The sequence below is a fragment of the Rhinoderma darwinii genome, chromosome 5 (genome assembly GCF_050947455.1).
Source record: "Rhinoderma darwinii isolate aRhiDar2 chromosome 5, aRhiDar2.hap1, whole genome shotgun sequence".
NCBI classification, from domain to species: domain Eukaryota; kingdom Metazoa; phylum Chordata; class Amphibia; order Anura; family Rhinodermatidae; genus Rhinoderma; species Rhinoderma darwinii.
Window position 1 is genome coordinate 319788282 of NC_134691.1, and position 13992 is coordinate 319802273.

Sequence of the window (13992 nt, forward strand, 5' to 3'; positions counted from 1 at the left end):
AGCACTTTTATTTAGGCACTGCAGTATTTTTATTTGGGCAATGTGGTTTTATTTTTATTTTATCATTTTGCATTTTATGGAATACTTTTGGACAGTGAATATTTTTTGTCTAATGTATAGTTGATCTTGAAGACTAATAAGACAATATTTTTTAGTAAGTTTTCCATTTACTGCTGCTTTGCAAATCAACTTTTACCTGCATCCTGAGATTTTTACTCTGCAAGAAGGGGAAGGTGTCCCCCACACAGCATTTTGCCCAGGGTCCCCTAGGGACCTTAATTTGGGCTGGCATAAGCAAAAAGTGTGCGTTTATGACGCCTGATGCTTATTGTCTGTGTGGAAAAAAATAATATGTTTACCTTTCAAGATGATAAATGATAACCTAGTGATATAGTCAGGAATGGAGCATTTACATGGCTGCACATGCAAGCAGGCAATTATATTTGTGACACTTATGAACCCGACTGCAATTTATGAAATGTACTGTGAACACAAGCTGACAGAGGCATACATAATATTGGATGACTGAGACAAAGTAATGTTCAATAATATAATAATATCATCAGCAATAATGTTCAGCTCTGGTAGACACAGGACAATCAAGGTTCTCATATAAACCTGTATTCATTATATTCCACAATACTAATGGAACGTAGGTACATAATTGACATAAAACACCTGCATGCTACCAGATCTTACTTATTTGAAGTTGTGCTAAACTGTCTTAGTATATATTCACAATAGATAGATAAATACATAGATGGATAGATATGAGATAGATGATAGATAGATAGATAGATAGATAGATAGATAGATAGATAGATAGATAGATAGATAGATAGATAGATAGATAGATAGATAGATAGATAGATAGATAGATAGATAGATAGATAGATAGATAGATAGATAGATTAGATAGATGGAGCATATTTCTATGTGTAGAAGACATGATAGCAGTTAGGCTCTACCCACTAGCTCAGAGAAAGCTAAGAATTAGTGATAGATCCTGCAGGGGAAAAGTGCTAAAAAATGCAGAATACAAGTCATACAATGGCCAGAAACAGAGTTTCATGTACCGATACGGTTAGGGTACGCTTCAAAGGGTTATTCCATGATCACACTTTCTGATTGGTGGAGGCCCAACCTCTGGCACCTCACTGATTTTGAGAATAAAGGGGTTGCAGCACTGAGTACCCTTCAAAGTTTTTCCTGCAGAGCGACACACACTTGAATGGGGCCGTACTGAAATGAACTACAAAGCGGGTGGCACTGATGCTGTGCAGGGAAAAACAGTAAAGTGGCCACAGTAATAACCCATCGCTAATGCCCCTTTATTCTCAGGATTGGTGGGGGTGCCAGAGGTCGGACCCCAACCAATCAGTAAGTGATGAGCTATCCTAGCGATATGCCTTGACTTTATGAGACGAGGATAACCCTTTAAAACATTGAAGTCATTAACAAAATGTATGTAGTAAGTTCCCCCTAGTGGTGGCAGTAGGCGGCCAAAATGTTATAATTTAACAGACTATGCAGGGAACTTGGATCTCTGTATCAGAAAAATTAAGCTCCGAGCACTAAGCTACAGTATAAAATTATTCTGTGTAGAATGTTGGATATGAAAACGATGCAGTGTTAGTCCTTGTTTTAAAAAAAGTTATGCTTCTTCATAAACTTTTTCTGAGTTTTGATACAAAAGTCCCATAGAGTTTTATATTATGGCTCAGGACTCCCAACCCCAAAAGTCACAGCCGTTTTGTAAGAAAAACCTGTCCTGTTGAGAATACAGCAATGCTGCTTACTAGGAGCATTACTGAGGTATCTTCTCTCTTACCTTCATTGTATTATGTTTTACATTTTTCTGTTTTTAATTATCACCTGAAATTACTGTAACTTGCAAGTTTTTACTAAGGGAATAGTTCTCGCTGTGTAAATTTACATTTTTACACACATCCCCCACGAATTATACATGCCGGTGTCAAGAATAATATGAAACTGCATTCAAAGAGAAACAGGATTTAATTGTCCTTCATTAATTCACTATAATTGTTTCTTTCATTGTAGTTACATTTTATATGAAGTTTGCATTGACAAATTCATATTTATGTTCCTGTTTGCAGTAATGGGTACAGCAACTTGCGGCAGAAGACTGATAGCTGGAAACATTTTCTCATTCAGAATAGCTATAGAAATATGAGGTAAATTTGTCCTGGCTTCTGATGCACCTTAGGCCTTATCCATACAACCGTGTCCAATTTGCATCGGCAAAGAACGGGACGTTTTTCATGCATATGACTGTCAGAGTTGCGCCAGTGTGGTTTCCGCGTGTTATACGTTTTTCTTGTCCATGTTTCCCCTCTGGTTTTACTTACTTTTTTCTCTGCACTTCTTTAGCAACTTATGCGTGAAAAATGGACAGCACACAGATGTCGTCTGTGTGCTGTCCGTGTTTTTCACACACCCATAGACTTCAATGGGCAAGTTCGATCCGCATAGAACAGACCAAAATGGGACATGCAGAGAGTTTGTCACAACGGACACACGCTCAATGAAAAAAAGGATGTGTGTATAGCGCCATTGAATTGCTTGGGTCAGTGTGCTGTTAATACAGATAGCACACGGACGGGAAACACTCTCGTGTGAATAAGGCCTTAGGCTAGGATCACACATACAGTTTTGACACCGTTTTTGTGGCGGTTTTTGGCTCACTTTTTTTAGCCAAAGTCAGAAGTGGATCTAAAAATAAGTAATGGTTTAAGGCCAGTTTCACACACTCACAGTTTTGGTGCAGTTTTTGGCTCAGTTTTTTGAGGCAGACACTGGAATGGGCACATTTTATACCATTCCTTTCTGTTGGGTCCACTACTGGCTTTGGCTTATAAAACTGCACCAAAAACTGCATCAAAACTGTGTGTATGATCCTGGCCTTAAGGAAAGTCTGAGTCATCTCCTTTTTGTGTCCACTACTGTGTTTGGCTAAAAAAAAAACTGAACCAAAAACAGTTTTTCATTATGTCAATGGAAAAACAGCTCCAAAAACAGCTAAAAAAAAACTTTTTCGGCTACAAAAACCGACTAAAAATCAGAGGCTGAAGGGCTCTTTGATGTCCATCTACACTGTTTAACATGCATTATGCTTGCTGCCCAGTTGTTTTTTCTGCCAAATACATGAGTGGACACAAAAGGAGATGCGTCAGTCTTTTCTTTGTACCTTGCCTTCCTTTTGGATCCACTTCTGGCTTTGGCTTTGGCTCTTTTTAAAGCGATACACCGATTTTGCTGTTATTTTTACAAAAAGATGCAGCATTTTGCCACATTTTCGCAGCGATTAGGCCTCTTTCACACACAGATTTTTTTTGTCAATTTTAACTGCATCTAAAACAGTTTCTAAAAAAGCTAGCGTTATTAAAATGTAACATGCACTTTTTCTGGCATTTTTTGTGGTGTTCTTCCTTGTGTATTTTGTACAAGGTTTTTTTCTGGCGTTTTTGAAGTTGAACAGAGAGGTCTATAGGAAAACGCCTGAAAATACTCCATACCCAGAGCATGCTGCATTTGGAAAAAAACACCACTGACCACAAACTTGCCTCAAATCGCCACAAACCAAAACACAGTTGTGTGTAGTGCATTTTCTAATTTATTATAGACTTTAATTAAACATCTCGTCACACTAAAAAACCTCATACAAAACAACAAAAAAATGCAGGAAAACGCATTGTATGAATCCAGCCAAAGTCTAGGATCACACACAGTTTTCATGCTGTTAGCTGCAGTTTTTGACTCATTTATTGAGCCAAACACAATAGTGGATACAAAAGAAAGAAGATGCGTCAGTCTATCTTTATACTTTTCCTACCTTTTGAAACCATTTCTGGCCTTGGCTCAAAAAACTGAGCCAAAAAATTGCACCAAAAACTGCATCAAAGTCAATCACACTGTAAAGGATCTGCCAGACACAGCTTCTGTGTCGACGTCCGTGGGTAATCAGTCTCCACCTGCTCCTAGGTCTGATAGAGTGACTCGATCTGCTACCACTCAGGCTGGTAGGCTCAGGAGTGGGAGAACCTATCACAGCCTGGCCAGACGGTTCTAGCTCCCGCCCTTGGTCAATTTATACCCTCATTTCCTGCTTGTCGTTGCCTGTGATTCTTTCCTGTTTCCTGGCTCTGCTGCTCCTGCTATTATTATTGACCTTGCTTCATACTGACTCTGGCTTTACTGACTACGCTCCTGCTCTGCGTTTGGTACCTCGTACACTCCTGGTTTGACTCGGCTCGTTCACTACTCCTGTTGCTCACGGTGTCCCCATTTCCCTTAGCTTCTGTGTACCCTTGTCTGTTTGTCTGTCGTGCACATATTGAGCGTAGGGACCGTCACCCAGTTGTACGCCGTCGCCTAGGACGGGCCGTGCAAGTAGGCAGGGACTGAGTGGCGGGTAGATTAGGGCTCACCTGTCTGTCTCCCTACCCCGTCATTACACACACATGCAGTTTTTATGGCAATTTTTTGAGTTAAAGGGGTTGTCCACTACCGGACAACTGATGACCTATCCACCAGATAGGTCACCAGTATATCATCGGTGCGAGTCCGACACCCGAACCCCGCAACGATCAGCTGCTCAGGTGGCCGGATGTTATGGCACATAATGCTATGTATGGAGTTGGAAGCTCCATACTCTGCATAGCGGCTGTGCTGCAGAACTATTCCATGACCGGAGCTATCTGCTTCCCGGCATGGACGTCCGATGCCCGGAGGCAGCCGCTGCGGCTTAACGGTGCAAGGTCCGGTTGTCGGACCCCCACAGATCATGTACTGATGACCTATCCGGTGAATAGGTCATCAGTTGTCCGGTTCACAATCCCTTTAAACACAGAAGTGGACATAAAATCGCTTATAATTAATTCACCTAATAAAAAGCTTTGTACCACAAATTCAATTTTGTGGTATACACAATCATTATGTGGCACAGAAACCATTTCATTCCAAATTATTTTGCTATTAAAAAATAAAAATTTGGTGTCCTGCTATTTTTTATACCACAACTTTTGCATCATTGCATCTTTTGGAGACATAAACTGCACTAACCAATCCACAGCCCCAGGGTGTTGTGCCAAGAATGACATTTATTATTACCTATTCACAGGTTAGGTGACAAATGTCTGATCGCTGGAGGCCCCACTTCTTATGAACATAGTCGAGTACGGCGCTGGGCTATCTAAGTCACTCCCTCATAGACTTTGAATAAAGTGGCACCGCGCGCGCTCAACTGCGGCTTCATTCAAACTCCCCCTCACTGTGACTGTGCAGAGAGCAGGAATGGCGAATCGGTGAAGGTCTCAGTGGAGGGGCCCCCAGCCATCAGAATTTTATCACCTCAATTTTGGATAGGTGATAAATGTCGATCTTGGCATAACCCTAGATGTGATGGGCAAAATCTGCCGCAGATCCACAGTGAATCTGCTTGTGTTAGATGCAGATTTTGCTGAAGATTTCACACTTTGCATTGCAAAAAGTGAAATCCACTGTGAAAATCCACAACAAATCTGCGGTAGAATTGACATGCTGCAGATTTGAAAATCCACCGCATGCCCTGACTACCACATAGATTTAGAAAACCCCATCCACATTTAGGCCTTATTTACACAAAGGTATAATACGCCCGTGCTACGCGCAGGGAAATCATGCCCGTCGCACGGACCTATGTTACAGAATGGGGCCGTTCAGACTGTCAGTGAACGCACGACATGTCCTATATTTGCCCATGTTTCGCGCTGCACGCACCCATTGAAGTCAATGGGTGCGTGCAAATTGCGCTCGGCACACGGAAGCACTTCCGGGTGCCGCGCGTGATTCGCGCAACAGCAGTAAACACAATGAATGAAAACAGAAAAGCACCATGTGCTTTTCTGTTTGTAAACATAAAACCAGAGTGTCATCATGATGCCGGCTGCGCGAAAATCACACAGCCGCGCACCATATGCTGATGCCACACGGACCTTTTGCGCGCGCAAAACACAGCGTTTTTTTTGCATTACTGTGCTGTACATTGATGCAGATTTTTGGTGCAGATTCTGCACCGATAATCTGCAACAAATTGGCAATTTATGAATTCACCATTACTTATTTCGGTTTCAAATCCACCGTGTCCTGTTTGGTTCTTCAGGCTTTTTGAAGAGAAATTCTCCTCTTCAGAAGTTCTGGCATATCACTAAAATATGTTACCACTTCATGTTTTATGGGAATCCAACCCCTGATACCAACGCTGATTCCGAGAACAAAGGGGCACAAGCCTCTTCAGAAGTTTCTCTGAACATTGTGGGGCCCGTCGGCCTACTGTCTAGTAAACTGCAACACAGCTTAATTGCATTTTGGTGCATGGCGGGTTTTTTACTGCGCAGGAAAAAAACTGTGAAGGAGAATTAGGCTATAGGGGGTGTATTTAGACATTGCAGTTGAGGTGTGGTTAAAAGCGCATAAAAAAAGCATGTCCAAAAACAACATGCATTTTTATGACTATTTGATACGATGCGGTTGCATTTTTTTCGCAACTGCCTTAAAAAACGCATGGTGTTTTCGGATGTGTTTTTCTAATGCAATCTTACCTTCACCTCAACTGTAACATCTGAACACACCCGTAGTGCTAGGGCTGCGGCTCACTTAAAGCATAACCAAACTTTTAAAAAACTTTTGACATGTCGTAGTGATGTGTCAAAAGTTTTGATCTGTCGGTGTCCGAGCGCTGAGACCCCCACCAATCACTAAAACGAGGAGGCGACTGAGCACTCTGCTGCTTAGTTTCTGATCGGCTTTCCTCAGAGAAGTGTAGGGGCTCAATAAAAAGTCTATCAATTTATATACCGCTCGTTCGGCTTTCCAAGGAAAGCCGATCAGAGACTAAGCAGTCCAAAGCTCACCGGAGCGCTTCTGCCGCTTCATTTTAGTGATCAGTGGGGGTCTCAGAGCCCCCACCGATCAAAACTTCTGACATGTCACTATGACTTGTCAAAAGTTTTTTTTAAAGTTTAGTTACCCTTTAATTTTGAGGATCAGTGGCAGTTAGACTCCCACCAATAATGAGGTGGTTGTGAGAGTGATATGCAATCACTTCTGGTGGGAAAACCCATTTAATAATGTGTCATGATTTCTGTGATAATATCCATCCATCTTGTAAAATGGAACCACTGGCCCACAATTATTATGCAGTTTACGCCACGTTTTGGTGTAAATTGTGTCCTAAAAAGTTGCTCATAGCAGGCATAGATTTTATTATTTGATTGTTAGACAGTTCAAAATGCACCAAATTTATTAAAGGCTGTAAACCTTTTAAAAAATGTCATAAAAACCATGCCGACTATCTCCTTTAGACTTTTTTTTAGTAAATACGGGCCTATGCGTTCACCCAATATGGATGTACAAACCATCAAATTAGGGTTTTGATGACAGTCTAACTGACAGTCTGCAGACTTTTGGCTGACCGTCCACACTTTAACCTCATAATCACAGTCTCATAGTTCCATGGAGCCAAAATAACAAACTATTGTCAAACTTCTGAAGTGCAGTGTACAGGCAGATGGTATAGGAGCGTTACATCTGGTCAGCGTTACTGCCGAGGGTAAATCACATCATTACCACCTGTTTCTGAATGCCACATAACCTCATTCTGTTACTTGAATCTATGTGACAGCTGGATTTGACCAGATTTAGGTGTCACAGGTGTAACTTACATTAAAGATTCAACAGCAACTCCTGTTCCAGTATTTCAAGTTGCAGATATTGAGCAGTCACAAATCACTATTTACTCCATCTCATGTATAAAACATCATTGTGGAGATATTCGGTGTGGTGAAATTTGTATTTCTTCCTAAGGGCTCATGCACGCGCCATTTCTGTGTGCGTTGAGTCTGTACATCGGCACATGGCGACCCTATTATGTTTTGTCACACTCCATGCCCGTGTGGTGACCTGTATATTTGAATTATTGCTTCTAGGGGAGAATACCTGTAAAACATCGTATGCGATGTAACATCCCACAATTTTTATCTTACAGATTTATGCGGAATCTGTGACAAGAAAAACCTTTGTATAGGTCGTCGCATAACTGATCTGTACCACAGGGATCCGTACCATGGTCGTATGCATGGAGCCTAGGGTATACTCCGCCGTATCCGGAAGGGATGGAGGTTTGCAGGGAGACCATCCCATCCCTGAACCCCACAGCCTGCCACATCTGCCAGCACCAGGACGTTTTATTGGCTATGGCCCTGATGTGGCACTCTGTGGGGATCCGGGGCAGGCTGGCCATGCCAGCCCTGAAGAGGGAAGCCAGCCCTGAAAAAAGGCCAGGGACGGTGAGTAAAAGCCCTTTTTTTAATGTCTGATCTAGGGTCAGATTGAGGGGTCCATGCTGGGGAGTTAACGTTGTGGGGAGCACAGGGGGGATTACTTTGAGAGCACTACTCATGGGGGCGCAAAGGGGAACATTACTGTGGTGGGAAACAAAGTGGGTTTTATTACTACTGTGTGGGGGCACAAAAAAGGGCACTATATACCATGGGGAATAAAGGGGCATTAATACATTGTGGGGCACAAAGTGGGTATTATTACTGTGTAGGACACAAAGGGGGCAGCTATCAGTTTATGGGGGCATAATGGGGGTATTATTACTGTGTGGGGGCACTATTACTTTGTGGGGCACAAATGGGGGCGCTAGTACTGTGTTGGGCACAAAGGGGGCAATATTACTGTACAGGGGGCACTGATGCAGCTAAATGTTATGGACGGGCCACGGCTGTGAAGGGAACTTGCACGAGGGGCCAAGTTGATGAGCCTTTAGCTACGCCTCTGTTACAGAGCCACCACAGCTATGTCAAATCCGATTTCAATTCTGGCAGACCTCATTGGATTATAATGGGGTACGTCAGATTTCAGGCATCTTTGACAGCAAGAATAGCACTGCAGACTGCATTATTCTTGCCGTCAAAAATACCAGAACCCCTGATGAACATGTCGGCGTTATATAAAAAAAAGGTTATGATTATTTCCTCCAATGACTCTAAACTTTGAAAAGGAGATTAAATTGTAAGCTTTAAAGGCAAAGTGTCATCAGAAAACAATTTATTGTTTAAAAAAAAGTTTTCATGTTAAACATATTTGACAAAGACGTCAGGAGCTTCCCCTGGGCCGGAGTCCTTGGGCAGAGCGGGGAAGCTCCAGCGATATAGTTGTCCATATATAGATAGTAACGTCACTGGAGCTTTCTGGCGTATACGTCTAACGTATACCTGTGACGAATGTCTAACAGTGGTATCCGCCACCCATAGGCTCCAATGTTAAAAACAAAACGTATACTTTGCAGCATATGTTTGTTCTTTTATCCCTCAGGATAGAATAGTGTTTTCTACTATGCTATTCCATCCTTAAAAAAAATAGGTTTATGACGTATACCAGGCCGATGGAGGCCAATAGGACAATGTTTTAGCCTCCGTCGGGCTAATGGAGCCCTACAGACACGTTTATCGTGTAAGTCCGGAGCTTTCCTGGCGTACATGATAAACGTAGTTCATAAATGGGTCTTGAACAGGTTATTACATCAGGATCATCCCCTTTTGTTTGGCAGTTCCCCCAACGATGATCTGCCCACCAGGTAACTGACTGCTGGCCCTTCCACGCTGTGGGATAATTGTAATATTACACTGCACCCATTAAGATCAACGGCTGAGCATCTAATACATGGTCATGGCAAGTCCGCCCTTGAGAGCAATAACCACTTTCAGCAGCGGATCTGGAGGACCCCTTCTATGACATCCATAGGCCTAATAGGATTAATCGCCTTGATGGGAAAAACACTTTAAAGTTCAACTTGCAGAAGGTTGGCAACCTCAAAACTGCTGACAGGGTGATATAGGGGAAGGGAGGGCATTTTTATCCTAAGGGCTTGTCCACACGCAACGGAATTGTTGCAGAAAATTTCTGCAGCAATTCCGTTGAAAGTCAAAGGCTTCCGCTGCGGAAAAAACGCACCATTTCCTGCAGAAGATGGTGCGTAAATTGCTGCGCTTTTCCCAATGTTAGGAGATGGAGACGTCTCCTCCGAAAAACGCAACAATTCTGGACACTTTCCGTAGCAGGAATTGACATGCTGCGATCCGAAAAATACGCACCGCAGGTCAATTTAGACTGGGAAATTTTACGCAGCGTGTGGATGAGATTTGTTAAATCTAATCCACTATGCTGCTACTGACTTCTGCTGCGTTTTTCCGGCCGAAATTCCGGCCAGAAAAAATGCGGCAATTCCGCAGCGTGTGGACGAGACCTTCCTGTTTTTTCGGTCATGCAAGGTGAATAACCAAGAAATCGATGTTTCATTTCCCCAGTGCGCCAATTGCAAGTGTCACTGCACGCTGCAAGCCACACCCCTTTGCTCTGAGTGACGGATCTAGTGGTCTCCTGATTGGCTGCTAGAGCAGAGAGTGGCACTTGAGACTGCCGTGCCGGGTGAAATAATGTATGTTTAGAATGCCTTCTCCTGCCCTATATCACGCTGTCAGCAGTTCTGAGTCCTCACAGGTGCCCTTTAAAACGTTTCCTATATGATGTCTACTTGAAATAGCTGTCGGCCGTACGCTCGAGCTCCTGCTATCTCTGCCATGCATACTTGGCTTGGCCAAAAGTGCATGTTTTTTCCGTTTTATATTTGGAAAAGGGTAATATCCCGCTGCCACACATCTGGCAACCGCTAATCTCCCACGAGACTAAAGGATCGGGCATGGCAATCAGCATGATCGATCCCTCTTTACTCCGGCATCTTCCATTGGGTGAGAAAAGGGCGGTCCTATACACATTAGTTAGCAATCCGCAATCGGTGGGTTTTATTATATGTGTATGGCCTGCTGTAGGCGTATATAGTGAAAACACATATATATATACACAGTTACACATATTATATACTGTACCTATCTTTTTTTTTTTTTTACTAAAACCTATAAATCCACACAAAAATATAAATGCACATATATACATATTACACCATACACCCTCTATTCCAAACCCAAACATTCAGGTTTCTTCACGATTTGCTAAACAAATTTCTATCTCCATAATTACAATGATTTGTATCTGTAAACTGCTCTGATTCCCGCATGTTGTGCAGTTACACCGCGTCCCGTATCGTGTACGTATTTCTCGGTAGTTACCTGCTGCTGTGCGCTGCTCCGGTTCTTGTTCTCCGTTGTGTGTATGGTTGCTAGGAAACGTCGGCGGCGCGCATGTACATTACAAGGGAACGCGCACCGAGGACAGCGTGGAGAACATCCGGCAGTGCGCTCTATGTCGCCCCCTATGTGGTACTGCAGGGCTTATGCTCTTCACATCTGTTTTTTGTGCTGATTGCAAATAGTATAATTGTCAGGGGTATCATTTGTGTAACCAGCTGCATAAAAATGAAACCTCTAAGATTTTACAATTCTTTATAATTACACAGTTTAATATAAAAAAAATGATATGCATTAATTGGAAGAATTTTTTTTAGAGCTTTTTCTCATAAAAATCTGAAAGAAAAATACTTGGTAACTTTATCTTTTGTGTTTTGCTGTTCCACAGTTAGGGTATGTTCACACGCTGTGTTTTCAGGCATATTTTGGGGGGTAAACGCCCCCCCCCCCCCCAAATATGCTTGAAAAACCGGTAGCTGAAAGCCATCAAACATTTTACTGTAGTGTCCCGCCAAAATCGGGACTGGTGGCAAATATAAAGACATTTATGGCATATTAATTGTTTGATGACTGCCCATGCGTGGTGACTATTCATTATAATAAACGGAATATACAATAGCAGCTGCGGGAATATAATCCTAATGACTGTCCTAACACAGGCACAAGCTCTGCACCAGGTATGGTACGGTGCACGAGGAACTGCTACGAAAAGCCCAAATCCTATCTGGACATTGATAAATATGTTGCACAGCTGCAGCTTCAGGGTTTGTTCACACAGAGTTTTTTGCAGGCAAAAAATTCTGCCTGAAAAAATCAACTCCGGTTTTTTGAAGTGGTCAAAAATCGTGGCAAAAAAACGCGTCAAAAAAAGTCTCCCTTTTACTTCAATGGGGTTTTTGAGGCGGAAAACGCCTCAAGATAGGGCATGTCGCTTCTTTTTACCGTGAGCGTTTTTTCTGCTCGTGGTAAAACAAACACCTCCACCTCCCATTGAAAACAATGGGAGTCAATTTCGGCCGTTTTCTGCCGCGGTTTTTGCCACGGTTTTCGCGGCAAAAACCGCGGCAAATACGCCTAACAGCCCTGGCTCTGCTACTCACAATTCATGTCCTTATAAGAAACAAAGTTCAAAGGTGTCTTAAGTGTCTTAAAGGGGTTGTTCGGGCACGGGGCGATTTTTCATTCTGATGACCTATCCGCATAACATCCAGTGCCCGGAGGCAGCCGGAACAGCTGATCGGTGCGGGGCCTGGCTGTTAGACCCCCACCAATCATATACTCATGACCTATCCTGTGGACACAGGATGCCCGTCAATGGCTGCGGCCGAAAAATGTTGCGAAAAATGCTGCAAAGACCTTGCCAAGAAAGTGCAGGCAGGTTAAAATCTGCCTCAAAATTCCAGAATGAATTTTGAAGCAGATTTTTTCTGCCTGCAAAATACTCTGTGTGAACAGGGCCTTATAGCTGGATGTTTATCCTGTAATATTCATCAAGTTCCCTTATAGCCGGGAACAGTGGGAGCAGTCAGCAGAGCACCAGATGCTTGAAATAAGACACTCTTTCCCGAATTCTGGCCTTTGTCTGTTTTGGGCCTTAATCTGGTAGACAGCTGCCAAAGGTAAGTGTAATACGATTTATTGTAAAAGTCAGCATCTATAAATATTGAAACATCTGTTAATGTCTATTTAGGTCAGTACTGTAAAGTTGATTTGCTAAATCTTTGCTCATATCGTACTCCCCGGGGAGATCTTCGGCAAGTGCATTTTTTTTTTTATTACTTTAATGGAAGTGGACATTGGCAGTCTATACGCATTCAGTGTCAAACTGTGGTCTACGCTTAAATCCTCCATTTTCCATACAGCCCGGAACTTTTGTAATCTCTCCGATAGTGATCACACACATTAAACAGAAGCCATTATATTAGAGAAATTGCTTCTGAAGCTTAAAGCAAAGGCTTTATCACTATTACCGAAATTAAATTCTAAATTGGAGAGCGAAACGGCATAATTTACTTGCAGTTAATATATACTTTTTATTTCTACATTCGTCTCATAACGCGCTCCTGTTTAATTGAAGTATAATTTAGGAGACAAAAGAATTTCAACGATTTATTGGAAATAGTTACACAATTATGTTACAACTGTCCATCTCCATTAGATAAACTCTCCAATTCTACCAGTAATTGCTGCTTTTTGTACCGATTCCTTGAGTACGGTGAAGAACGGGTTTAGTGGTGGGACAAGTTCTCTTGCTACACACGGCTGGGGTTTCAGACTATACCAGGGACGTAACTATAGGGGGCGCAGAGGTTACGGTTGCACCTGGGCCCTGGAGTCTGACGGGACCCAAAATGTCTCTGCCCCATATTAGGATACCAGTACTATAAATGATCAGTCATATTTGTTAGATCTCTGGACTGTACCCCTTACCCTCCAGTCCCTCCGGCTCATCATATCATTCATTTAATAGCCCCCAATTCTTCACCACCAAGTCTTAGAATTCTTAGGGCCTGTTCACATCACCCCGTTCGCTTTCCGATCCGGGGTTCCGGATGTGAACAGGCCCTTATTTATAATATGTACTTCCTTCAACCGTATCCTCCCCACATATGTGCAGTTCTCAATAATTGTCACTCTACCATGTATCTGTTGTAGGGTCTACAGCTAAAAGGGGTGTTTTGCCACAATTTGTGAAAAAACGCAGCAGAATGCTACAGGTTTTTCGGTGGTCGTGGAAAAAAAAACGCATTTTAACCGTGACGTGTGAGCCCAGCCTTAAAACTCT

At 42.6% G+C, this 13992-nt stretch overlaps 1 protein-coding gene across 3 annotated transcripts in view; it reads right to left on the reverse strand.

The window, feature by feature from the left end:
- Nucleotides 1–11327, reverse strand: part of ARMC3 (armadillo repeat containing 3) — a 103313-nt gene extending 91986 nt beyond the window's left edge. The window contains exon 1 of one of the 3 annotated variants that reach the window (XR_012847770.1): nucleotides 11190–11327. The gene's annotated coding sequence lies outside the window, so the exon portion shown is untranslated. The remainder of the gene's footprint in view (nucleotides 1–11189) is intronic. The other 2 variants (XM_075827559.1, XM_075827558.1) reach the window with 2 other exon arrangements.
- Nucleotides 11328–13992: the final 2665 nt, after the last annotated feature.